Here is a 27,030-nt window from a genome sequence, read left to right as displayed (position 1 = left end):
ATTTGCAGACTCTGAGTGGGCATGGCATGGGGAGGGGGGAGCTCCTTTACCACTTTGAGCCATGAATTAGGTGGAAGAACCATCCTCTCCCAAGTGGAGAGAGATGGAATGGGACTTCGCACACTGCTCTGTGTCCCCAGGCACGCACGTTGTGTGTATTTGGGAGGCATATGTGGCTCTTACAGCCTCCTGGGTGTTCAGGAACACACCTGTGATTGGCCTGAAACAGAAGAAGGCTTTGGAAGATGTCCAGATGTGGTTCATTAATGATGCCATTGGGGGAAAGCCTCTGCCTGCTTAAAGGATAGAATCCAGTTAATTAAGAGCAATACTTTGTGCTTAAAAGGCACAAATTCAGACCCATCCATTAGTCTCTTCAGTTAAGATCACTTTAAATCAAAATTGCCAAGCTGGGGCCATAGGAAGCATCTATTATTAATGAACAGAGAAAAGTGGACTCCCAAGTAATAGGCTTGCCAATTGCAAAACACTCATGGGTGGATTTGGGAGCTGCTTCAGACATGTCCGCTGTGTAATAAAGTTTAGAGCAGCTTTCCACGCTATAATGCACCGAATGCATTATTGATGCTGTGCTTGGAGGACCTGCGTGAGTGTCCTGTGCCCAAGCATGTGCACGTATGTCCTCTAATCCTACAGACAGTCCCAGGATACCTGTGGGCAGGAGAGTGGGCCAGGCAGGGAGAGAATGACATAAACAGGATGGAGCGACCCATTTTCCCAGCTCTAGCTGAGCAGCTGGGAAGACCTTGAGGACCAGGCCAGTGGGCAGATTATGAGGAAGGCATGAACTAACTCCACCAGGGACCTAGAAACAGGAGCAGAGGTGGGCCATGCCCTTGGATATATTCGGGCTGGCCAGGAAGCTATCTATGCAAATACTGAAGGACACAGGGGTAATTTCAGAGCAAAGTGACCCCTTGGTCAACACGAGTTATGCAACTCTGCCTACCTACCACACACAGGGCTTCATGCTGAGCAAAGGGACAGACAACATGCTCTCTGCCCTCTGGGGGTTGGGTTTGGGAGTGGAGACAAAGAGATACACATGGTCCAAAGCCATGGGTAAGAAGAGAGAAAGCAGATTGTCCTGAGCCTCAAGTGTCTGTGACTCTCTGAGCTAAGTAAGGAATCAGTGCCAGAGACAGAGGTTGCTGGAGCTGAGCGGAGACGTAGCCAAGAAGATTGGAGAAGGCTCTGTGAAGAAGGTGAACTTGAGCTAAGACTTGAAGGGAGGGCAGGCTTGAAGGGATGAAACGGCCTCCTCTGTGCTAGACAGAGGAGTGACAGGGCCATCATCAGGCAAAGGGGACATTACCAGGCAAAGACACCATTGGTCAAAGGGGATGGTGGAGACAAGACATTCTGGAGGAGCCCGGATCAGAGGGATTTGGGGCCAGGAGCCGGCATCAGGGAACCGGCTCCTAAGGAACCACAGTGCCACTGGCTCTCAGCTGGAAATTAGCAGCAGACATAGAGCATGCATCCTGAAGTTTTGGCTCTGGTGACAGTGGTGGAGCTGTTAATTCTTGGAGTCCAAATTCCTGCACCACTTCTGAGTTCCGAGGGGGTGGGGAAGGTAAGTAAATGGACCCCAGCTGCGTGCCTACCTCTGACTGGCTTTCTGGGGTGATCCTTGGACCAGGAGTCTGTGGAAGGTTATGTAATGAGGCTGCGAAGAGGCCCTGGCCAGGACTGCATTAGGAAAGGTTGCTGTGGAACAAAGCCTTGTGAGAGAAATTAGGGAGCTGGGGAGGGAAGGAGGGAAGAGAGCAGTTGGGGTGGAGGCTGAGGGAAGAGCCAGCATCCCAGCCCCCAGGAGGGGCTGCCCAGACTCTCCCGAGGGAATGGAAAGGTGTCTTTGGAGGGACAATTCTCAGCACACCATTAGCTGTCAAAAGTCAGCAGGCCCTACTATGGTTGATTTTCAAATTCCGGTGAGGGGATCTTGGATACAGCAGCCCTCCCCAGAGAGGGCTACCCTGGGTAGGCATAGACCTTCCCAGTAGCTTGGACATCTTTCCAGCCAGAAAAAGACAAAAACATGCATATAATTATCTAAACAGAAGCGCTTCCTTTGCTTTTCCCAATTATTAACCCATGGGTGTTAAACTCAGTAGGATCAGAGGTCCTTCTAAGAGGGAGAAAAACTCAAAAAGCCCATAGGTCCAGGGTCCACCTTCTGTCCAGCAAGGAAAAGATGATTCCACTTTGCAGACAAGGTAACAAGAGAGGCAAGCCCGGTGTGCAAAGTCACCTAGCTAGTCAAGGGCAAACAAAGACATGGAATTAGCTTCTGCTTCCTAGAGCAGAGCTCCATTGGCTGCACCACCATCTCAGACAGCAGGGTTCAGAATTTTTAAGAAGTGATGGCTTTGCATTGACCTGCTTACGTGCGCAAGTCCACGCCTGCTTCTGTGCTGACCACAGTCTCTAGCCAGTGGCTGTCAGCTAGCAAAACTCCAGTGACAGAAGAGCCTGCAGGACATATGTTCTCAACCAAATGGCTGGTGATACCATTTGGGCAACAGTCCAGCCAAAATTTTTTTAAAGTTAAATTAAAATCCACATTATAAACAACTCTCTGGAAAAAAAAATACACACATGCATAACTTTGATTCAACAAATGTATTTAAATATCCTGATGACTGCTAATGATTGAAATTTAATTTATTTTTTACTTATTTTTTTTGAGGCAGGTCTCACTCTGTCACTGAGGCTGGAGGGCAGTGGCATGACAATAACTCACTGTAGCCTCAAAGTTCTGGCTCAAGCCATCCTCCCACCTCAGCCTCCCAAGTAGCTAGAACTACAGGTGAATGCTACCATGCCTGGCTAATTTTTAAAATGTACTGTAGAGACGAGGTCTTGAACTCCTGGCCTCAAGTGATCCTCCCTCCTCAGACTCCCAAGGTGCTGGGATTACAGGCGTGAGCTACTATACCTGGCCCAAGACCATAATTTAAAGAAACATATCAAGAGTGCAAAATATAAACAACATATGGAAGCCTCTTTCTTAATTCAGAGTAGATCAATTGCAGGTGGCTGGAGATGATATCATTCTTCTAAGAAAAATCTGCTAGAGTTTAACTCAAATCAATTCTCATTTCAACCTTCTCAAACCTAACATTTTATTGCTGGTTATTTTTTAAAAGTAAATATAACAGCAAAAAACCATCAGAAAACATTTCAATGTGCAAAGACACATGGGACACTGAGAGAGTCAGGACTCAGACCCAGAGCAGCTTCTTCCTGTCTGGGAAGAAGGTCAAGTGACTGGGGACCTAGCAGGTGACCTAATGTTCCCTGAACAAATGGCATCGTGTGGCACTGGGCCTCAGTTTCCCCAGTCCCAAAAGGATTGACAGAGATATTCTTCAGCACCACCAGGACAAGGGTCCGGAACACAATGCGGGGGCCCAGGTGAAGGGAGCAGCTGCCTCAGGAGAAGTAATAAAGGGCTGGACTGTCTCTAGAGAGTTCAAAAACAGGGCCGGGCATGGTGGCTCATGCCTGTAATCCCAACACTTTGGGAGGTCAAGGTGGGCAGATCGCTTGAGGCCAGGAGTTTGAGACCAGCCTGGGTAATATGACGAAACCCTGTCTCTATTAAAAATACAAAAACTTAGCCTGGCGTGGTGCCCTGTAATCCCAGCAACTCGGGAGACTGAGGCACAAGAATCACTTGAACTGAGGAGGCGGAGGCTGTAGCGAGCTGAGATCGTAGTCACTGTGCTCCAGCCTGGGCAACAGAGTGAGACTCTTTCTCAAAAAAAAAAAAAAAAAAAAAAAAAGAGTTCAAAAACAGTAATAAAAGCAACTAATAGTCTGCTTTTTATTAGCATCATGTGCCAGCAATCCTAAACAATGCCAGTGATAAAATACTCCTCCCTTAAAAAAAATTTTCCTGGTCTAAGATTTTTTTTTTTTTTTTTTTTTGAGACAGAGTTTCACTCTTGTTGCTTGGGCTGGAGTGCAATGGCGCAATCTCGGCCCACTGTAATCTTCGCCTCTTGGGTTCAGGAGATTCTCCTGCCTCACCCTCCCCAGCAGCTGGGATTACAGGTGTGTACCACCATGCCTGGCTAATTTTTGTATTTTTAGTAGAGATGGGGTTTCATCATGCAGATTAGGCTGGTTTTGAATTCCTGACATCAGGTGATCCACCTGCCTCAGCCTCCCAAAGTGTTGGGATTATAGGCATGAGCCACTGTGCCCGGCCCTGGTCTAAGTTATAAACAATTGGTGCGATCTCTGAGTGTTAGTAATATATATGTAAAGTTCCAGATAGCACTTTAAAAAAGTATCCTTTAAAAAACAAACAACCCCATCAAAAAGTGGGCAAAGGATATGAACAGACATTTCTCAAAAGAAGACATTCATACAGCCAACAGACACATGAAAAAATGCTCATCATCACTGGCCATCAGAGAAATGCAAATCAAAACCACAATGAGATACCATCTCACACCAGTTAGAATGGCAATCATTAAAAAATCAGGAAACAACAGGTGCTGGAGAGGATGTGGAGAAATAGGAACACTTTTACACTGTTGGTGGGATTGTAAACTAGTTCAACCATTATGGAAAACAGTATGGCGATTCCTCAAGGATCTAGAACTAGATGTACCATACGACCCAGCCATCCCATTACTGGGTATATACCCAAAGGATTATAAATTATGCTGCTATAAAGACACATGCACACGTATGTTTATTGCAGCACTATTCACAATAGCAAAGACTTGGAATCAACCCAAATGTCCATCAGTGACAGATTGGATTAAGAAAATGTGGCACATATACACCATGGAATACTATGCAGCCATCAAAAAGGATGAGTTTGTGTCCTTTGTAGGGACATGGATGCAGCTGGAAACCATCATTCTTAGCAAACTATCACAAGAACAGAAAACCAAACACTGCATGTTCTCACTCATAGGTGGGAACTGAACAATGAGATCACTTGGACTCAGGAAGGGGAACATCACACACAGGGGCCTATCATGGGGAGGGGGGAGGGGGGAGGGATTGCATTGGGAGTTATACCTGATGTAAATGATGAGTTGATGGGTGCAGCACACCAACATGGCACAAGTATACATATGTAACAAACCTGCACGTTATGCACATGTACCCTACAACTTAAAGTATAATAATAATAAATAAATTAAAAAAAAAAAATATCCTTTAATAAACTTTGTTTTCTCCACAGAAGTTATTTGGAGAACTTCTAGTTATACAGTTGGCCCTACCATATGTGGAGTCAGCCACACGTATTTGTTTTGAGAGTAGGTTCTGTTTCTTTGTTTTGAGATGGGTCTTACTCTGTCTCCCAGGCTGGAGTGCAATGGTGCAGATTGATCTCAGATCACTGCAACCTCTGCATCTCAGGTTCAAGCGATTCTCCCACCTCAGTCTCCCGAGTAGCTGGGATTATAGGCACCCACCATCATGTCTGGCTAATTTTTGTATTTTTGTAGAGACGGGATTTCACCATGTTGGCCAGGCTGGTCTTGAACTCCTGACCTCAGATGATCTGCCTGCCTCATCTTCCCAAAGTCCTGGGATTACAGGCGTGAGCCACCGTGCCTGGTAGAGAGTAAATTCTTAATGGTTCAGAATTTCCAGCCTGCTTCGGGTGCCATTTGCATCTTCCACCTCTGTGAGAACACATGTTCCTGCATTAAGCAAGTAGATTCTAAGCACAGACAATGGTAGGACAGTGATTATAAAGACAGAAACTGGAGCTAAGTTACTTCAGTCCTGTCATTCTGTGCAACCACTTGGAGTTTTTGTTTCTTTTTCTTTTTTTTTTTTTTGAGACAGGGTCTCAGTCTGTCACCCAGGCTGGAGTACAGTGGTGCGATCTTGGCTCACTGCAACCTCTGTCCCCATCTCAGCCTCCTGAGTAGCTGGGACCGCAGATGTGCACTACCACACCCAGCTAATTATTTTCAGTAGAGACGGGATCTCATCATGTTGCCCAGGCAAATCTCGAATTCCTGAACTCAAGTGATACACCTGCCTCAGCCTCCCAAAATACTGGGATTACAGGTGTGAGCCACCGCACCCAGCCTACTTGGAGTTTTTGTATTTAAAATTTAAAACAGTGAGACAGCATGTGAACCGCAAAGTGTAATATTTTTGCTTAGTAATACAAAGTTTACTCATAGATTATATATTTTGCTGAGTTTAAATACCATTTTAAGTGGAAATTTATTATTTTAAAATTGTGAATTATATTGTTTAAATAATTAATCAAGAAAATAAAGCTGTACATCAATGGTACAATACAGTAGTTACTAAATTATGGGCAACTTTTGCAGACATCTTACTTTTCTTAAAGTTCACTTAGTAACCAAACAATGATTTACATAAAATATTACATCAGTCTGCAATCAAAGGATTGAAGCTCAGAAAGATATAGAAAAGCTATTTAATAAATACTTGTGCTTTTTTCCTTTTTTGTAGTATATTTACTTTTTATTTGAAAAAAATCCTGGTGCAATTATATGTACAGAGTTCAATAAGAGAAACATTTTATTATCTGCATTTCTTTTCTGGCCATTATTACAGTCATTTCATTACATGATTATTTCTGACAACTATTTTGTCATATATAGGTGAGGTTGTTAAACAAAGGTCAGCGCTGGGTGTCAAATGGCTGCCTACACCACTGTTCCATAATGTGGCACATCATGGCTGAGAAACCCCTTCAACATCAGCCAGTCTCAATCACTCATAGATCTGCAATAGAATGAGGATGACTTTTTCCCCAGACCATCAATTTCCCTGTTAATGCCAATGCCCATTTCTCCCAGGACCACTTCATGCAGCAGCCACAGTGACAGTGAATTCTAGGATGTGAAGCTCAACAATACAAAGGTTTGCAGTGACTTCTTGGGGCTGGGATGTGACATCCAGGCAGGACCCACAGAAGGTGGTGCTCCTGGCAGGTCTGACCCCCACTCAGCCCCAGAAACAGAGGCCAGCCCTTGCAGCAGCGACAGCGTGTGGTCCCCGCAGCCATGACCTACTTCCTGGTCTATCAGTGGGGACTGGGCAGCCGTGACAAAGCAAAAATAAGTGAATTGGGAGTGAGCTCAGGCTAGAAAAATTTCTGAACAGCATTCACCCTTTTTGGGGGGATGACAGGTAGGCGTCATGGATAGATGAAGTAGGGTCTAATCTTAGAAATTAAAAAATTAAGCAGGAGGTAGTGAAAACACAATCTTTGGAGCTGGAAGATTTGGGTTCAAATTCTGTTTCTGTAATTTACTGGCTGTGTTGCCTGGGACAAGTGACTTAACCATTCTGAGTCTCAGTTTCCTTATTTGTAATGTGAGGATATAATCCCACCTCTTCCAGCTGTCCTGCCATGAAGCAAAATCATGTCTGTTTGTTCTCCAGGAACCTGATATCATTTTAGTCCCTTTCCTTTAGTTTTCCTTTTCTTTTTCTTTTTTTGGAGACAGAGTCTCACTCTGTTACCCAGGTTGGAATGCAGTAGTGCGATCTCGGCTCGCTGCAAACTCCACCTCCCAGGTTCAAGAGATTCTTGTGCCTCAGCCTCTTGAGTAGCTGGTACCACAGGTGCACACCACCATACCTGGCTAATTTTTGTTTTGTTTTTGTAGAGACAGGGTTTCACCATGTTGGCCAGGCTGGTCTTGAACTCCTGGCCACCTGTCTTGGCCTCCCAAAGTGCTGGGATTACAGGCTTGAGCCACCGCACCCATCTTCCTTTAGTTTTCGATAACAACATAAAATATTCTATAGGGACAGAACCAAAGCATGGTGGGGCTTATGCACCTCTCCTCAGAGCTGGCTTGGTGGTCAGGCCCAGAAACTTCCCTGGGAATGCAGGGTAGGCAAAACCTTACCCAGGAAGTAACTTGGCTTGCCAGAGGGTAGATACTGCAGGAACTAGACACCCATTATCTGCTCCCCTGGGAGCCTGAACTTCAGGGATCCACTAACAGCAAACAAAGGTTAACAGCACACAATGGCCAGGCAATCCTGGCATTTTAAATAAACATGTGCAAGTTGTGGGTAATGAAGAATAAATGATCTGAACATTCTATACTTCAGAATTAGAAAACTGGATTACAGATGAAAGAGAATAACAAGGAAAGAAGGAAGGTCTAAGCTGTGATTTAAAACAACAATAACAACAACAACCCCAAAGGTTTTGTTTTTGCTTAGTGGTGGGGCCAGCATTTACTGAGCTCTTCTTGTATATTCCTAGTAAACAGGACACAAGCCTGATGATGATGGCCATTTTTATCATCACCTGGGCAAAGACTACTCAGAGCAAAGTAGAGTCAAGACACGGTACATTCCTGTCAAAGGGTTCATTGTGACATTATTTAAGTGACTGGATCCAGCTGTACCTAAGCTGGGTCTATTCCTGAATTTTTCAAATTTGGGAACCAATCAATTATATTATATGAATAACCAATTTCTTTGGGCTTCTATTACTTGCAATTGAAAGACAAACATATTCTAACTAACCCTGAAACCATTAACTGCCTATTTGTGCTCCATCACCTAATGTGACTTTTCCTCGCCTGAATAATGAGTATAATTACACCCTGCTCAGGCACTGGGCCTGCCCCATGTAAGGTGTATGACAGAGCTTGATTGAAATGAAACATGAAATTTCATGAAATATGAAATTAACATATTTTTACCTAGGAAAATATCCTTACCATCCTATCTTCTAGGGAGGCTTAGGGAGATTAATTTTTTCAGGGGTTTATTTATTCATTAGAAAAAAAGTTTTAAATGTGAAGCACAAGGCAGATCAGTGGTTCTCAAGCTGATGCAACAGAATTCCCTGCAGTACATTAAAAATATATCCACTGATGGCCAGGCATGGTGGCTCACGCCTGTAATTCCAGCACTTTGGGAGGCTGAGGCAGGTAGATCATGAGGTAAGGAAATCAAGACCATCCTTGCTTACGGTGAAACCCCATCTCTACTAAAAACACAAAAAAATTAGCTGGGTGTGGTGGTGAGCACCTGTAGTCCCAGCTAAACTCTGTCTCAAAAATATATATATATATATATCTCCACTGATGGCTGGCCCTACCCCAGGGATTTGGATCCAATTGGCCTAGGGTGGAGTCTTACATTGTGGCTTTAAAAGCTCCTCAGGTGATTCTAATGTGTAGTTAAGGTAGGCAGCCAGAGTGCAGGTGACCACAGCAGTGAGTGAAATAGGTACAGTGGTACGGTCCTTGCCCTTGTAAAGGTGTCTTGTGGGGAAGGCAGTGGGAAATCAAGTGAGATAAGTGCCACAAAGTCATAGGAGTGTCGATGGGGCACCTGTGTAGTGTGGGTATTGGAGAAAACTTCCCCAAGAAAGTGATGTTTTTGCTGAGACCTGAAGGATGGGCACAAGTTAGCAAGGTGAAAGGGAGGGGATAGGAAAGAACATTTCCAGGGGAATAGCATATGACAAGGCCCCAAGAGGAAACTGCAGAGAGTTTTCAAGGAACTAAAAGATGACTCCTAAGGCTGGAAGATGAGGTAGTACCAGATGTGTGAAGCCATAGGAATTTGGGTCTTGTTTGTCACTGCAGCATAAACCTGTCCTTGTTAACTGAGACAAGTGGTTAGAGTAGAAAGATTGGGGCTGAGTCCTGGCTGGATTCCAGTAATAGGGCATGCTGGGAGGAGATGGAGGTTGCCAAAGTGCTGACGATGCTTTTAAAAAAATCTGGCTAGGAAAAGGAGAAGAGAGCTAGGGTGGGTTACTGAAGGGGGTATGTTTTGTTTTGTTGTAAAGAGGGGAATTATTTAAACTTTCTAGATGCTGGCAAGGAAGACAGGAGAGGGAAAAGAAAAGCTAAGCACTGTTCCTGAGACAGTGGGAGAGTTGGAGGTATGGGATCCAGACATAGGGTCAGGGAGGCCTGACCTTAGTAGAGTCACCCAAGATTGCTGCCAGAGAGGTGCCCAGGGTGGACTTTGGCCGTGAACAGAACCATGCTGAATTAGCACACTTGAAACGCTGACTCTGGGCCTCCCACACTTGGGTCAGAAGAGCAAAGCACCTTGACCCTGGGAGTCTTGACTTCTGCTTCTTCCATCCTAAGTCAACCACACCCCAGCAACTACCCGCTTCCCCAACATCTAAGGACTACTGGCCCACAACAGAAAAGAAATGAAATTGCCATTGTTTAGATTTCCAGCATTCCAGTGGAGGGCTTGGGGTAGACTGGCACGTCTTCTTCCTCCAATTTTTTGTTTTGAAAATTTTCAAACCTAAGAAAAGTTGCACAGATAATACAATAAATACCATATTCTTTTCACCTAGATTCACCAATCTTCAACTTGGCAACATTTGCACTCTCTGCATATATAATTACATAAAATATATGTATGTATGTGTATATATATGTGTGTGTGTGTATACCACACACATACTTTTTTCCTGAGCTATTTGAGAATTTGCTGCAGACATCATGATACTGCACCCTTAAGAACTTTCTTGGAGGAAGTAATGTTTCTGCTGGAACCTGGATGATGATAAGTTAGCAAGGTAAAAGGGTGGGCATAGAAAAGCCTATCTTTAAAGAAAAAGTCCATTCCCTCCAGAACCATCATACCACACACTCTGATACTATTATAAGTCCATATGCGAATTTCTCTAATTGTCTAATAATGTCCCTTATAGATTTTTTAAAATTTGCGGGCTGGGTACAGTGGCTCATGCTGGTAACCCCAGCACTTTGGGAGGCCGAGGTGGGAGGATAGCTTGAGCCCAGGAGTTTGAGACCAGCCTGGGCAACATAGTAAACACCATCTCTAAAAAAATAAAATAAAATAAATTAGCCAGGTGTGGTGGCATGCACCTGTGGTCCCATGTACTTGGCAGGCTAAGATGTGAGGATCGCTTGAGCCCAGGAGGTCAAGTCTGAAATGAGCCATGATCATGCCACTGTACTCCAGCCCAGGCAACAGAGTGAGACCCTGTCTAAAAATAATAAATGAATAAAATAAATACATAAATAAAAATTTGATCCAGGGCTTAGTATGGATTATATTTAGTTATGGCTGCTACTGTTTAAAAAGACTTGTCTTTTTTTTTTTTTTTTGACATAAAGTCTTACTCTGTTGCCCAGACTGGAGTGCAGTGGCACGATCTTGGCTCACTGCAACCTCCACCTCCTGGGTTCAAGCAATTCTCATGCCTCTGCCTCCCAAGTAGCTGGGATTACAGGTGTTCACCACCACACATGGCTAATTTTTAAATTTTTAGTAGAGATGGGGTTTCACCATGTCAGCCAGGCTGGTCTCAAACTCCTGGGCTCAAGTGATCTGACCACCTCAGCCTCCCAAAGTGCTGGTGTTACAGGTGTGAGCCACCTCGCCCAGCCTAAAAAGACTTTTCAACTCCAATTTTAAACTTAAAATTTTTCTTATTTTATAAACAACATATGCATGTATTATCAAACACAGGAAAATATGAAGACAGAAGCACTTACTGATCATAATCCTACCACCAGAGACATCACAATGAATATGTTTGTACATTTCTTTCTTCCTGTACATTCTAAAACATAGTTAAGATTATGTTAAATATATAATTATCATGCTCTTTTATGTCAGAAGTGTTTTCCCATGACATTTTAAACCCCATAGACATAAATTTCTAATAGCTACATACTATTCTGCATAACCATTTCCAGAGGTTGGATATTTAACCAGCTTCTGAGACTTCCTGTTATAAACAACACTTTGATGAACATCCTGGTATATAAATCTTTTGCATGTGACTATTTCCTTAGGACAGATTCCTAGAAGTGAAATTCTGGGTCAAAGAGTAGTAATATTTTTAAGGCTGTTTATGCATACTGACAAGCTGCTTCCTGGCAATTTGTCCAAACTTTTACTCTGACTAGCACTGTATGGGAGCTTCCCTGAGTGAATGCTGCCTTTGAAGTGGGGTCAGAGACTGAGGACCAAGGGGCACAGAGAAAGAAGACTGTGGTCCTTGATGGGAGAACCCATCCTAAATCATCTCGCACAGTACAAACCCAGGAGAGGGGCTGTAGAGACCACTGTATCCCGGGGCTGCCCATTCTACCTGGCCCATGGTAGGCACTCAAGAAATGGTTTGCTACGTGAATAAACAAATTCGCAAACATATATTTCTGAATTCCTATCATGTGTTGAACCCAAGAGATAGGGAGAGAGAAGGAAAAGAAAAGCAAGGGATCATGGGATAAAAAGGGACAGTAGCAGTGGGGTGGACAGAAGTCAGAACTAAATTTACCTCATGTTAAATTTGGCAAGTTTCCTTAGAATAGTCTGACCATTGCTTACGTTGGGGGTTTATAGTCCTCCCTTCCCCACAAGATAAAGTCCAATCTAATTCAGCACCAAGATCCAAGCAGCTCGGAAGATACAGGAGGGAAAAATTCGGTGTAGATTAAGTGCCAACCCCCAGCAATGCCCAGAGACAGCAGCAATGTTACCTAAGAAAGCAACTGTGCCTCTCGCTGATGAGCTAGAGATAAGGGCAGTGTCCCCCGTCAGCGGTTTGCAGCGGACATGCTGTCAGGTCATTGGGATAGTTCCCATAAGTCACTCTTGGTTGTCACCGCAATTCCAAGTGGGCAGGAGCAGCCCTATTGACTGAGATGGGCGGCCATGGCTGCACACGGGTGTACATGTGCAATGGAAATGGGTGCTTGGGGCCCTGAGGGTCCCCAGGGGCTGCGTGGTCAGGGAGGGTGGGCATGATATCACAGCTACCCCAGGGGAGAAGCTGGCTTTCTTCCCACGCTCTTGGCACTGTTTTTTGTTTCGTTAGCCTTCAAGGAGCAAGTGATGGCTGGACAGCAAAGAGGAGTGGAGGCTGGGAGAACGGGCAGCTGGCCCAGCACGCTCCAATATCTGGGAGCTGACTGTACTCCTGCACTCCCTGTCATCCCTGCTAATGGTGAGGAACTGAGCAAAAGAGCCTCCAGAGTGACAGGTGACTTAAAAGCGCACCTGGCTCTACACTTAAAATTGAAGTGGGTTTTGGAGATTGCAGATTCTGAACTCCTGCTGGGGTAGGGAGGAGGCTGTGTTCTGGTTTTGCCATCTTGGACAGGGAGTTGGGGACCTGGGGGGCTGCCTTCTCTCCTCTTCGTGCAGCTCTGCTGGGGCCTGTCTCACACTTGTGAGCAGAGTTATGGCTGGATTCCAGGGGAGACAGCTTGGTTGTGAAATGCAAAATGAGGCCGGGCGCAGTGGCTCATGCCTGTAATCCCAGCACTTTGGGAGGCTGAGACGGGAGGATCACGAGGTCAGGAGATCGAGACTATCCTGGCTAACACGGTGAAACCCCATCTCTACTGAAAATACAAAAAAATTAGCCAGGCGTGGTGGCGGGTGCCTATAGTCCCAGCTACTCGGGAGGCTGAGGCAGGAGAATAGCGTAAACCCGGGAGGTGAAACCTGCAGTGAGCCGAGATCGTGCCACTGCACTCCAGCCTGGGTGATAGAGCAAGACCCCATCTCAAAAAAAAAAAAAAAAAAAAAAAAAAAAGAAATGCAAAATGAAGGGCTTCTGAAATGCACAAAGAATGTATTTAAGGGTCTTTCATTTTAAATCAAACACTTACATAGCACTTACTACTTGCAACGCTCCATTCTAAGCACTTTACCCATCTTAATTCATTTAATTCTCTTCTGAACCCTAAGAAGCAGGTATTACCACTGCTCCAATCTTACAGATGAGGAAACTCAAGCATGGAGAGGTTGAGTGACTTGCCCAAATTCATGCAGTTAGGGCCTGGCAGAGCTGGGGTTTGAACCCAGGCTCCCTGGCTCTAGAGTGTGTGCACAAAACTTCACTGCCATATGAGCGAAACTGCAGGACAGATGTTCTCAAAGCAAATAACCCTCCCAGAGGTAAGAGTTAGGTTCTGTTTCCCCACTGGTTTGTGTTACTCAAGAGGGGAGCTATTACTAAAAGCTAAAGCGGGTAGGCCAAGGTTGCATGCAAAGCTGATAGTTGCTGAGTCAATGAATAGCTGCATGATGTGCAATGAGGTGGAGAAAGACATTAACGTGAAAGAATCTGATTACTTTTTACTGGAGGAACCCAGAACCACACAGAGCCCTGAGGGCATTCCCCCAGTGCCCACAGGTAAATCAGGGACAGCCAGACCCTTTCCACGGTGCCTTTCCTAGGGGTTGTCTCATGCCCTTGAGTTAGGAGTCAACCCTATGGGATCCTCTGGGCTAAATCAGCCACTGAGGGGCTACAGTTGACCTAGCGATGTCCAGACTGGGGCTGGGTAGCCCTCTGCTCTATGAATCCCCAAAACTTCATCCAGACTCTGCATCCCTTTGTTCTGTAAATGGGTCTAGTTCTCTGATTCTCAAAGGCTCCTGGAGGGCAGGGGTTTTGTCTTACTCACATTGAAATCTTTAGGATCTGCAGCATCCAGCAGGTGGAGAGGAGGAGAGATTTAGCATTGATTATGCGTCTGTTCCTGGCCAGGAGTCCCACCCCTGCCACCTTACCTGATCTTCACAACACCCCTTAGAGGGCATTCCTTGAAGGGGAAGATATTACCAGCCCCCACTTAGAGGTAAGAACATGGGGTCCAACAGGTTAAGGGGCTTGGCTCAAGGTCACCCAGCTAATGAGTGGCAGGAGACACAAGATGAGTCCTATTCCAGAGTCCAGGCTCTGTCACTCGCCACAGGGCTCCTGGGAAGACGCTGGTGTCACTTGGTCTCTCTGACTTGCCCTTTGCTGACTCCTTTGATTATTTTGCTTGACCTGACTCCAATTCAGGATTTGGGACTGAGTTTAGTTAACATCATTTTTTTGTTTTGTTTTGTTTCTGGCTCCAGAGGCTTTTCCTGATGACTCTAGGGACCTGCCCTAGCCTGGTCTGACTTCCCAGAGGGGATCCAGTCCCAACATGGGCCCTATATTTAGACCACATTTCCATCCCATTCTCAATGAAAAACCCTGAGTCGTGACAGAAGACAACCAATGCTGGAGAGAGGAGGCTTCAGGTAATGCCTGTTCTAGGCATCCTCTCCTTTAAGAAAAACTTTTTATGTCAAAGTACCTCAACATAATAATACCCTTATTGCATAGAGGTAGAATATAAAACTGACTTGTGAGACCACTATGTGTGTGTGTGTGTGTGTGTGTGTGTGTGTTCTCTAGCTAGCCTCCAGGGATGGGACTCAGTTCCTCAGCAGCCCAGTGCCTGGCACAACAGGCATTCAATTAGACATGCTGGACATTTTCAAACTTTAAAGTATGATTTGTTTAGATACTTTGGTTGGGTACTTTGATAAAACATCCCTAGTTAAAAGATGGCAACCAACAGGCATCAAACTAAAACCAACCTCAAAGAGCAAAATATAAGGCCTTTGTAACAAGAGTTACATAACAAGAGTTATGGCTGGACACGGTGGCTCATGCCTGTAATCCTAGCACTTTGGGCCATCAGTACTAAAAACACAAAAATTAGCCAGATGTGGTGGTGCATGCTTGCAATCCCAGCTACTTGGGAGGCTGAGGTAGGAGAGTTGCTTGAACCTGGGAGACAGAGGTTGCAGTGAGCCAAGATTGCTCTACGGCACTCCAGCTCCACTGCACTCCAGCCTGGGTGACAGTGCAAGACTCTGTCTCCAAAAAAAAAGACTCACAGAGTTACAGAATCAGCCATTCTATGGAGCCAGAGAGAGGCCTCAGGGAGAATCTGTGACTTAAGAACACCGCCGAGGGTCCCGGGTTTAGGTGCTTTGGACTTCACTAAGGGCAATCTTCTAGTTCCCTGTTCTTCCCTTCCAGGAGGACAACAGTCAGAATACCCCCAAGACGTCCCTGTTTCCCTAAGGTCTCAAAACCCTTGCCTCAAGAAGTTATTCCTGAAGTCTAGCTTGAATTCCTCCAGATAGAGTTTAAACCAGACAAACAGCCTAGGAGCATGTTACAAAATTCAACAACTTCTAATTTAGTCACCATCACTGGAAAATAGGGATATCTCACAGAAATACGATTTCTGATTTATCTTGAAAAGTCAAGGTGATCTGGCCACACTGGGCCCGCACTCCTGTGAGGTAGTATCATTGGCTTGGGGGTCTCACCAGTGCCACCCTGCATGGGGGCACCGGGTGACATGATGCTCGATTGAGCTTTCCCTCCAGGCTGGGTGACCAGAGGCCAGGCCCTGTGCATCCTCCAGGGGACGCTGTCCTGACCCAGGCTGGTGAGGCAAGGAGGGGCTGCGGCTTCCTGAGCTCTCCGAGCTGCTAGTGTGCATGGGGAATGCTAAGCAGCCTCCAGCTCTGACCAGGTTTGTCTTCTAGGACCCACTTGCCCAGTGGGTGCCAGGACACCGGGTCTGAGTCTGGAGAAGAGAATTCTTCTGCAAGGGATGTTGATGGTCCTTTCTGGAAGAGAAAGCTTCCCAGGGTCTGTCCTGCACCAGGCTTTCGCCAGTGAGAAACACCCCGAATTTACACCCAAACCTAAAAGGAGAAGCACAGAAGGGTTCTTGGCCCAATTATTTTAATTACGAGTCCTACTACCAGGACAACTAAGGGATTATCCCTGAACTTTCATTTAAAAGTCTGGGGAGGGAAGGAAGGAGTAAAAACTTTGGCAGTCAGATTTTTCTCACCTTCACATTTATTCCTTACTATTAATGACTTGCTCATCGTGCTGTATAACAACTGCGCAAAGATGCATACATTTGCCACTATAATTTGCTATTATTATATAATAATTAGTAAGTATACACAGCGTGCCAGGTGCTAAACAGCAGATGAGGGGCGAGGTGGGTGGAGGCTCCATGCCATGAGTTTGTGGCTAATGGAACCCCTCACGCTGCTGCTATCCTTCCTGGGCCCGGCAGTTGGATCCTGCAGAGGTGCCCCACTCTCTCAGGGACCTCAGAAATGTCCTCTACGTGTTAGGGATGGCTGAGGAGGGCGTATCTGCAGGATTCCCAGGCACTGGGAGGTGTATAGAGGTGACAGGACCCATGCAACCACCCCAGACCTTGCCAGAGTGCTCCAGCCTGGCATCTGCAGAGGGCCAGGGAAGGTCAAGGGGCAGTGCTGAGCCACTGAAAACAGCCATAGAGTTGGAGCTGCCAGGCAGAAGGTGCACAGTTCAGGAGAGGAGACCCCTTGAGGCAGCAAAGATGGGGCCAGAGAGTCAAGGCTGAGGAGGAGGCCACCTCAATGCCCTGTGTGGCCCTCATGAGCTGAGGGACTGTGGGAAGGTGGCCTAGCCACTCTGAACCTCAGTTTCCCTGGGAGATAAAAACAGAGTCAGTATCTGCAAACTCAACAGGGCATTATGGTGAAGAAATGGGAGGACTCAGGAACATGTTAGCTCACAGCCTCAGCCACTGCCAACTCCAGCCAGGCAGCTGGTCAACATTGCCGAGCACCAGCCAGGTGACAGGAGGACAGAGGACTCAGGGGAAAACCAAATCCACCCCCCCAAACAAAAGAAAAACACAAACAAAAATATGCACTGGATCCGCTGGATATGTACAAAGCCGGTGTACATACTGCCTGTGGACACAGCCCAGGAAGAGCACCCTGGCTCCTGTGCTCCACGCCTACAGCTCATCTGGAAGGTTCCCTGTCTATGGCAGCCAGGTACCCAGGCCAGCGTGCAAAGGCCTAGTAACAGAGCTTGTGTCTAAGACAGACCTTCATAGCTTTGTGCTGCCAGGCCCACCTGGAGTCCCCTTTAAGCCTTCTTTTTTTGTTTGTTTTGAGACAGGATCTCATTCTGTTACTCAGGCTGGAGTGCTGTGGTGCCAGCACAGCCCACTGCAGCCTCAAACTCCTGGGCACAAGTGATCCTCCCACCTCAGCCTTCTGAGTAGCAGGGACTGCAGGTGCATGCCACCATGCCAAGCTAATTTTATTTATTTTATTTTTTGTAGAGACGCGGTCTCACTATGTTGCCCAGGCTGGTCTCGAACTGCTGGGCTCAAGTGATCCTCTGCCTTGGCCTCCCAAAGTTCTGGGATTACAGGCATGAGCCACTGCGCCCCACCCCCTTTAAGCCCTTCTGAGCTTTAAACCCAACCTGCCTCCACTCTGTGCCTGGCAGTGGGGGAAGGTAGCGAGGGGAAGGTAGAAACATGTAAAGGAGAAAGGGTCATCGGAGCCAGCTCTGGGTGTGAGCTCACCATCTTCCACAAGGCCGTTCATGGATCTGGCCTCAGGAACTGACCACAGTTCTCTGCAGGGTAGGGGCAGGTAAGGGGCCAGGATGAGGCTCTGACCTCTGCAGCGTGAGGATGCCAGGGAGGAGGGCGGGCGGGCGCCCCTTCCTCTGGTTCTCTGTAGTCCTGGATGCCTCGTGTAAATGAGAACACAACTGGTCCCAGGAGGACTGTCTCTAGAGGAGGCACCAGGGGCCCAGTGGAGGCAGGAGAGGCCAAGGGGAGGAAGGTAGGGAGCAGGCAGGGCTGAGCGGTGCTGCAGCAACAGGCAGGGTCAGGGAGACAAAAGACTCCCAGTACCACAACGAGGTACCACAGACCATATGGCTCACAAACAACAATTTATTTCTTGCAGTTCTTTTACTTTTCTTTTTTTCGAGATGGAGTCTCAGTCTGCTGCCCAGGCTGGAGTGCAGTGGGGCGATCTTGGCTCATTGCAACTTCCGCCTCCTGGGCTCAAGCAGTTCTCCCACCTCAGCCTCCCAAGTAGCTGGGATTCCAGGCACACACCACCATGCCCAGATAATTTTTGTATTTTATTTTAGAAGAGACAGAGTTTCACCATGTTGGCCAGGCTGGTCTCAAATTCCTGATCTCAAGAGATCCGCCGGCCTTGGTCTCCCAAAATGTTGGGATTACAGGCGTAAGCCACCGTGCCCAGCCAGTGTGAGCCAATTAAACCTCTTTTCTTTATAAATGATCCAGTCTCAGGTAGGTCTTTATAGTAATGTGAGAATGGACTAATACACTAAGAGTCCCTTTGTAACCTTGAAACCCATCTCTGGTTCTACGAACTGCCCTACAGGAAGCTTACTACAGCAGGCATTTCCCTTTTGCTTCACACACCACAATGGCAGCTTATCACAGTAAGTGCTCTGTAGTGTGGCTAGGGGCCAGGTGCTAGCTGTGCTCTCTGCTTTATACAAATCGCTGCTATTCCTTACAGCAGCCCTGAAAGAGAGGTGCTATGATTCCGAACCAGGCTCAGAGAGGTCCAGCTACTTACCCAAGGTCACACAGCTAGTAGGGAGCAGCCAAGATCCAACCCCAGCCAGCCCTCCTCCAAAGCCTGGGCCCTTTCCACCACATCTTACTGGCTCTGCAGAGTGGCAGAAAGAGACACATAAATGCATCTCATGTTCATTTCTTACATAAGGCATGATAACAAAATGATTAAAGCAACAGCTGGGGGAAACGCTTCAGTGCCTAAGAACAGACCAGCCAGGTGCAGGGAGAGATGACCAATGACGAGCGCTCTAGCAGTTTTTGTGCTAATAGTGAGATGGACTGACTTTGGAAATGGAAAAGGAAGACAGTGAGAGAGGAAAGGGCCAAAGTGGACAGAAAAATGAAAGATGCTGGCTGGGTGTGGTGGTTCATGCCTGTAATTCCATCACTTTGGGAGGCTGAGCTGGGTGGATCACCTGAGGTCAGGAGTTTGAGACCAGCCTGGCCAACATAATGAAACACCCCTCTACTAATAATACAAAAATTAGTCAGGCATGGTGGTGCGCACCTGTAATCTTAGCTACTCGGGAGGCTGAGACATGAGAATCGCTTGAACCCAGGAGGCGGGGGTTGCAGTGAACCGAGATCGTGCCACTGCACTCCCGCCTAGGTGACAGCAAGGCTCTGTTAAAAAAAAAAAAAAAAAAAGGCAGGGCACGGTGGCTCAAGCCTGTAATCCCAGCACTTTGGGAGGCCAAGACGGGCGGATCACGAGGTCAGGAGATCAAGACCATCCTAGCTAACACGGTGAAACCCCATCTCTACCAAAAAATACAAAAAACTAGCCGGGCGAGGTGGCGGGTGCCTGTAGTCCCAGCTACTCGGGAGGCTGAGGCAGGAGAATGGCATGAACCCGGGAGGCGGAGCTTGCAATGAGCTGAGATCCAGCCACTGCACTCCAGCCTGGGCAACAGAGCGAGACTCCGTCTAAAAAATAAAAATAAAAATAAAAAAAGATGCTGAAATCCTCCAGGATCCACAGGGTTCACCACATTATGGGTGGACGAAAGGGGCTGGCAGTTTTATGGCCCCTTCCCACACAGCATTTGTCATTGGGAACTGCTCCCTCACCCTGGGCGGGAGACACCTTATTAACCTCACTGATACTTTCCAGCAACAAATGTCGCTTCTGTTATTTAGCACACTGAGGGAAGAGCAAATGGTCCTCTCATGGGCATCAGGAATGCCCGTGCCCCCTCCAGGAATTAGTGGGCATTCTCTAGGAAAATTTGCATTAGTTTTTAAGCAGAGGCAAAGAGAATTCAAATTCAGCCTGGCTGCTTCAGTGGAAGGAAATTTACCTGGACTCAGAGCTTTCTTTGAGAGAGGCATGTTTGTTGTTTTTGCTTTTGTTTTGATTTTTTTTTTTCCTTGAGGGCAAGTCCTAGTCCCCAGGCATGAGACAACCCTAGCTCTTATGAGGGGTGACCACTCGACCTTCGTATTGGTTACTCAACACAGGTGGATGCGAACCCTCCGAGGCAGAGCTCGCACTCTGCAAAACAGAATGATTTATCAAAGACACTGAAGCAAGGCTCTCCCAGGAGGAGATGGGCAGGAGGCTGCAGGGAAAGAGTTCTTCTCATTACAGAAGAAAGTGGGAATGTTCTGGAAGGCTGCTGCTGAGGGGACGTGTGTGTAAAACAGATCATGCGTCCCCATGACCGAAGTCTGTCATCTGACAGGCCAAGCCTTCATTTTTTGGGATCTCAAATATCGATGCTTCCTGGCCAAGCCTTTCCCACAAGATGGCACCTCTGGCCAGGCGAGTGTGAGGGCCTGTCTCCAGGTGGCCCACACACTGGAGGAAGATGATGTGGGGCACAGAAAGGGATCTGCAGGGGGAAGGACACCTTTGCTTTGCCATGAACCTGCTGTGTGACTCTGGGGAGGTAACTGTACCTCTCTGGGCTTAGTTACCACATTTCTCAAGTGGCTCTGGCATCTGTTAAAATGCCAAACTCGTGGTCCTTAACACCTTGTGATGCTGGCACCTCTGCGGACTTTTCTCAATGTAACCTCAGAAGTTGGGCAGGACTGAGGAGAAGGGAGGTCCTGCAGGGAGGAGAAAAGGGAAAGTGGGCAACTCTGCTGAAGGATGTCACACATTTGGGGGCTGCTCCCAACACTTTTACCTTTCTCTTTGGGCCCCTCCTTTCTCTTCCCTCTCAGTCCCCTTGTCAGATGATTGACGGGGATCACTGGGAGTTGGGGTGACTGTCAGGAAGGCAGAGAGGGGGTGTGGGCAGTAGGTGGGAAGCAGGGCCAGGTGGCCTCTCGGGGTTCTCCCACCTCACAGTTCTGGGGAGTTCAGGGTTCTGCAAGGAGAGTGATCCTGAATTAATAAACAGCGGGGCAGGCTCGGACTCCATGTCAGGAAAACTGCACTCAGCCACACTGGGCCACCCGCCCTCTGCAGAGCCCACGCAACAGCACGATCATTAAAGCAGAACTGAGCCCTCTGAGGACTGGTGGGAACACCTCTGAGCACTGAAGTTCTGCATCTGAAAGAGAAACCTAGGAATGCCTTGCTGCTTCTCTGGGTGTGGAGACTGCCCCCAAAGAGCAGGGCCTTGGGGGCTGTGCTCTCAGTCCCTCCGGGAATGTGGGGATGAGCTGAAAAGTGGGAATTCTGGAGGAACCAGAGACCACCATGGTGGGCCGACTGGGACAGGAGTGTGGGTAGGGTGTGAATCCGCCCACGGAAGTTACTCCAGGGGAGGCTTCCCTTTCAAACCAGCAGTGCCACCTGGCCCGGAGTGGCTGGGAGGATGAAATGTGGTCATCTGGGTGAAAGCACTAAGAGAAAACAGAGTGTTCCGGTTGTTTTTGATACAAAAGGATTTGGTATCAAGATCATCAAATGACACCAGTCAGCCTCACCTCAGAGAACGTGTCCACCGAGGTCTCATTGGAAATGCAGGGACCAGGGTGGCTCATGGGCTAATCTGGGTTGTCACAAACCATGACAAGGAGTAGACACTTCAGCACACTAGCCCACCTCCCTTCTCCTCCTGCCCACCCCCTCTGACTCCAGGAGAGCACTCTAAAGGTGCCGTGTTCAGTTTCATGCCTTATATATGCTGTATACACACTCACTCACACACTCACTCACACATGCTCACAGACACACTGCACACACATGTTCACAGACACATTGCACACACACACTCACATACTGCACACACCCACCACACACACACAACACACACGCTCACACACACCACATACAGACACATCACACACACACGCTCACACACCACACACACATATCACACCACACCACATATTCTCAAACATACACAATCACACATTCACACATGCTCACACACCACACACATCACACACACACCATACACACACACCACACACACCTCACACACATCACACATACACACCATATAGCTCACACACACTACACACACACAGACTCACATACATGCTCACACAGCACACCCCCCACCACACACATACACATTCATGCTTACACACCACACACACTCACCCCCATCCTCCACACTTTGCACACACCACACACACACACACTCTTTCCAGTCTCTAATATGAGAGGGTTAGGCCAGATCAGAGCTTTTGTGACCAGGGACATTCGTTATGCCTGCCAGCGTCACTTGAGGAGCCTTTTAAAAGAACCCTTCTTCCAGATATTCTCATCCTTTCCAAGTGTGCTGATGCCTGAGCATATACATGCATTTAATCTTTTTAAAAAAGTAATTGGCTGGTCAGGATGACTCACGTTGTAATCCCAGTCCTTTGGGAGGCCAAGGCAGGAGGACTGCTTGAGTCCAGGAGTTTGAGACCACCCTGGGCAACACAGAAAGCCTCCATCTCGATAAAAAAAAAAATAGCTGGGTGTGGTGGCATGCGTGCCTGTAGTCTCAGCTACTCAAGAGGCTGAGGTGGGAGGATTGCTTGAGCCTAGGAAGTTGAGGCTGCACCACTGCATTCCTGCCTGGGCAACAGAAAGATACCCTGTCTCAAAAAAAAAAAAAAAAAAAAAAAGGTAAAAAGTAATATTTAAGCATGGTAATAAAAAATTAATAGTAGAAAAATGGAAATGACATCTTCCTCCACCCAGTTTCTCCCCGCCAGAGGCCACCACTGAAACTGGATTCTTGTTCTTCCTTCCAGAGTTAGGCTGTGTCTGTGTGGACTCCGTCGCATGCACTAGCCTTCCTTGCACGCAGAGGACAGTGCACAGTATCCGCCTTGTTCCTCACTGCTTTTCTCACTGGCCCGCAGGATCTCAGGGGCACCCGAAGCAGCACAGAGGGACCGCTCCATTCCTTCAGAGGCCACACTTATTTCGCCGGTTCCACCCTGATGTTTTCCAGACTTCTGCATAACAGATGATTCACCAGTGTGTCCCCCGCATGGATGCCTCTGCTCACATGGAAAGGGTTAATTCTTGGAAGCTGCGGTGCTGTCAAAGGACATCTGACAGATAGCTGCCCTTTGTTCCAGGGGTGTGGTCTTCCTCTCCCACTCATGATGTGTGGCAGCCTGGCTGCCCACACCCTCAGATCCCTGAGCAGCAGCATCTTGCTGTGGTTTTATCAGCAATCTTTTTAAACTAAAATTTTTTTTTTCTGTCACTTGCCTGGATGGAATCAGCAGTCTTTTTATTATGAGAGAGATCAAGCACCTTTTCATGTTAAATCCCTCTTCCTTTTTTTATCCGTTTCCTGTGAGCTACCTGTTTTTCTCTTTTATCAGGCCCGGATATTTTGGGGCAATGCTGGGCTGTCCTAGTATCCCCTGCCTGTTCCAGTTGACCCAGGTGCCTTAAAGCTCCAACAGTGTGGATTCCGTGAGCATCACAAAAGCCCAAGGGTGGGGGTCTCTCCAGGTGTCAGAGAGCCAATGGTGAGTGAGAGAACACCCCCACTATGGCAGCAGAAAAGCCTCATGCCCACTGATGCCAACAGCCTGGCATGGGGGCAGCCCTCTTTGTACAGGAAAATGGGCCACATTTGTCTTTAACTTTTGCTCCTTGTCCAAAGCATTTTAGAGTGTGATGGACATGAAATGATGGAGACAGTGTGCATCTACTTCCCTTGAAAGCTCCGCCAGGGAATCCAGAGCCAGCACCTTCCTGTAGCATCTGCCCCTCCCTGCCTTTCAGGCCTGTGATAACATCTCCTCCTGCCTAACCTGGGCCCTGCCATCCTGCCATCGAAGTAGGGGGAGCCTGATGGGCTGTGAAATTCCCAGGGAAGGCTCAGGTATCAGAAATGCACTGAAGAACCACCTGAGCTCACTCTGTTAATGGTGATATTTCACGTGATTTATCTGGAACGGTTGGTAACTGACATGGTAACAAATCTCACCTTGAATTCCCACGTGTTGTGGGAGGGACCCAGTGGGAGGTAACTGAATCATGGGGGCAGGTCTTTTCTGTGCTGTTATCTTGATAGTGAATAAGTCTAACGAGATCTGATGGGTTTAAAAAGAGGAGTTCTCCTGCACAAGCGTGCGCTCTCTCTCTCTTTGCCTGCTGCCATCCATGTAAGATGTGACTTGCTCCTCCTTGCCTTCTACCATGTGAGGCTTCCCCAGTCACATGGAACTGTAAGTCCAATTAAACCTCTTTCTTCTGTAAATTGCCCAGTCTCGGGTATGTCTTTATCAGCAGCATGAAAATGGACTAATACAGTAACTTAGCCTGGAGGTCCTGATTAACAGCTAACACCTCCACCCTTACACATAGCTTCTGTTTTGTAGTAAGCACTCAAATGACTGTTGAAAGAATAAATCACGAAAAACTGTCTGACTGCCCTCTCTTTTGCCTAGAGGTAGTAAGGTTCAAATTGGTTCAGTGGTACTGTGTTTACAAAGTTCACTTTCTGACAGCTCCAACCAGCTTTCTTGCAAATTTCAAAAGCCTCTTTCTTTGGGCCTGGGGACTAGGTTGGCCAAATAAAATACAGGATGCCCAGTTAAATTTGAATTTCAGGTGAACAACAAGCAATATTTTTGGTGTGTGTCCCAAACATTGCATGGGGCATACTTATTGTTTTTGTTTCCTGTGGCTGCTGTAGGAAAGGACCATAAACTTGGTGTCTTAAAACAACAGATATTCATTCCCTCACACTTCTGAAGGCCAAAGTCCAAAATAAGGATCACTAGGTTGAAGTTAAGGTGTCAGCAGGGCCACACTCCCTCTGGAGGTCCAAGAGAAAATTGGTTCCTGGCCTTTTCTGGCTGCTGGTGGCTGCCAGCAGTCCTTGGCTTGTGGCCACATCACTCCAATCTCTGCCTCTATCACCACATCGTCTTCTCTTCTGTGTTTTCCATCTCCCTCTTCCTTCCTCTTACAAGGATGAGTGTGACTGCATTTAGGACCTGCCTAGATAATACAGGATAATTCCCCCATCTCAAAATCCTTAATTTAACCACATCTGCAAAGACCCCTTTTCCAAATCAGATCACATTTACAGGTTCTGGAGATTAGGACCTGATATCTTTGGGGGACATTATGCAGCCTATGCCAATTATTTGTTGTTATCTGAAATTCTAATTTACATAGATGCCCTATGTTTTAATTTGCTAATTCTGACAGCCCTACCTGGGACCACACCTATTAGGAGACGGTAAGGATTTAAGTGATTTGCCTTCAACTGGTCACCACCCTTCCTTGTTTGGCGGGGAGAGGCCCAGTCCACAGACCCAACCCTGTTCATCAAGATCTTTTATCTTTGAAGTGGGGCTCATAGCTTACAGTGGCATTCCAGTTTTCAGGAGAATCTAAGGCATTTGGCTTAACTTTTGAACAGATCATGGCAAACAGTGCATGATTCCCACTTTTAGCACTCAAAACTCCAAATGCAGACCGGTTCCCCTCTACCTTCCAGGAAGGTGGAAAGATGAACAAATAAATATATAAGTTATGCATCTGTTCCCCTTTCTGTTCTCAAGTCTCTTTAAGAAAGGCTGTACTTTTTTGTTGTTGTTTGTTTGTTTTTTGAGAACAGGTCTCATTCTGACGCCCAGGCTGCAATGCAGTGGTGCCATCATGGCTCGCTGCAGCCTTAATTTCCTGGGCTCAAGTGATCTGCCTGCCTCAGCTTCCCGAGTATCTGGAACTACAAGTGCACGCCGCCATGCCCAGCTAATTAAAAAAAAAAAAAAAAAATTGTAGTGACAGGGTCTCCCTATGTTGCCCAGGCTGGTCTTGAACTCCTGGCCTCAAGTGATCCTCCCATCTCGGTCTCCTAAAGCGCTGGGATTCCAGGCGTAAGCCATTGCACCTGGCCCTGTTTTTGTCATTTGAGATAGGTTCTCGCTATATCGCCCAGGCTGGTTTCAAACTCCTGGGCTCAAGAGATCCTCCTGCCTCAGATTCCCAAGCAGCTGGGACTACAGGCGCAGCCACTCACTAGCATGTGGCCTTAGGGGTTTTGTAGTCGATATTGAACTCACCCACTCATCCATTTATTCATTCACGAATCAATTACTGAGTGCTTATTCAGTGCCATGTGCTATGCCCAGCTCAGAGGACACAAAGATAAATAAAGCATTTCCCCGCGACGGGCGAGTGAGGGAGTCTGGATCCCTGGGGAAGCCCAAAGAGTGGAATTAGACAACATTGTGGAAATTAAACACAAATAACGGGCACTAGTAATGTGAAGGCAGCGTGATTCCATTTGATGTGAAACTAGAAGGATAGAAACTCATTTACCAATTATCTTTAAATTCTAGCAACTATTTTTAGCCTTTAGATGTGGAAAAAATAACTTGTATTTCAGGATGTGTT

The 27,030-nt window shown here is 47.0% G+C and overlaps 1 protein-coding gene and 1 long non-coding RNA gene across 52 annotated transcripts in view; one reads left to right on the top strand and one right to left on the bottom strand.

Moving 5' to 3' along the window:
• The window catches only part of MAPT (microtubule associated protein tau), a 132,291-nt gene that overhangs the window by 88,883 nt on the left and 16,378 nt on the right, over positions 1-27,030 (bottom strand). The gene's annotated exons all lie outside the window — the stretch shown is intronic.
• On the top strand, positions 1,037-25,039 carry LOC102118027 (uncharacterized). Of its 2 annotated transcripts, XR_010581921.2 has the most exons (4): positions 1,037-1,597; positions 14,462-14,621; positions 14,890-15,057; positions 23,517-25,039. It is a non-coding gene; the product is annotated as an uncharacterized lncRNA (long non-coding RNA). The 2 variants fall into 2 exon arrangements; XR_012425985.1 differs by lacking the exons at positions 14,462-14,621; positions 14,890-15,057 and having other exon boundaries at positions 23,406-25,039.

This window comes from Macaca fascicularis, chromosome 16, assembly GCF_037993035.2.
Source record: "Macaca fascicularis isolate 582-1 chromosome 16, T2T-MFA8v1.1".
NCBI classification, from domain to species: domain Eukaryota; kingdom Metazoa; phylum Chordata; class Mammalia; order Primates; family Cercopithecidae; genus Macaca; species Macaca fascicularis.
The sequence above is the reverse complement of the archived record's forward strand: the minus strand, read 5'-3'. Positions and strand labels throughout refer to the sequence as shown.